This window comes from Myotis daubentonii, chromosome 9 (genome assembly GCF_963259705.1).
Source record: "Myotis daubentonii chromosome 9, mMyoDau2.1, whole genome shotgun sequence".
Lineage (NCBI taxonomy): Eukaryota > Metazoa > Chordata > Mammalia > Chiroptera > Vespertilionidae > Myotis > Myotis daubentonii.
In genome coordinates, this window is record NC_081848.1 from 45,936,988 (window position 1) to 45,938,107 (window position 1,120).

Here is a 1,120-nt window from a genome sequence, read left to right on the forward strand (position 1 = left end):
CGCGCACCACACGTAACCGCCCAGAGACGCACGATTGGGCAGTGGCGCGCCAGCTCATTGGCTAGACCGGGTCTGAGCCAGAGCGTCGCTGCCCGTTTCCCGGCAACGGCCGAGCGCCGGGGCGGGGCCACCACGGCCTTCCGAGCGAGGAGTTCCGCCTCTTCCCCCCCGACCCCGCCCCTTCATACTGTACACCCCGCCCCTCGGGAGGACTCCGGCATGTCACTGGGGAAGACCTCTGGGGAGGCGGAGGCCCACAGGCGAGGGGCGGAGCCTGGAGGGTGCGGGGGAAGGTCGATCCGCTGGACCGAAGGCGGGACTGACTTTAAGAGCCCGGAAAAGGCCTGAGAGCGGGGGATTAGGAGAGAGATGGGCTGTAAGAGACGAGCACGGAAGGGACTGAACCCCGGGTCCTGGGCGGTGCTTGGAGTGGAAGAGTGGGCGTGGAAGGGGCGGGGCGAGCACGAAAGGGCAGGTCTGGGGGGAGTGTCAGGGGGTGGGCGGGGCCTGTGAGGAGCGGTGCCACGGAAGGAGCTGACCGCTAACAATCAGGGTTGTTTTTGCTCCGACTGTGCGCAGGGCTTGGACAGTACCTGGGCGATGACCGCTCCTCTGGGCTGCTCAGCACTTTGCTGCCCCGTGACCCCTTGCGCCCTGTCTTACTCAGTTACTCAGGAACACGGAATAAGCGCCTCCTTGTCAGGCGGGGTTCCAGATGAATTAGAACCGGCCTCTGTCCTCCAGGACCTCAGTCCTTTAATGAGACGATTGCAGCATAGAATAATAAGTGTAATGGAAGAACAGCTCTTAGCATGGAGATTTGTGGGTATAGAGGGTGAGGGGAAAGAAGAGCTCAGGAGGAGATAATGTCTGAGCAAGCTTGTGAAACAAGCAAGAGTAAGATAAACTAAGAGATACGGATGTTTCAGATAAGGTCTGCAGTTTAGCTGAAAGTATGGTATCAATGTTAATTCCTTGGTTTTGAACATTGTCCTCTGGTTATATAAGATGATAACAGAAATGTGGGTAAGAAGTTTACAAGAACTTTCTGTACTGTTTTTATAACTTTTCTGTAAGCCTAAAAATAGTTGAAAATAAAAAAGTATTTTAAAAGAAGTGG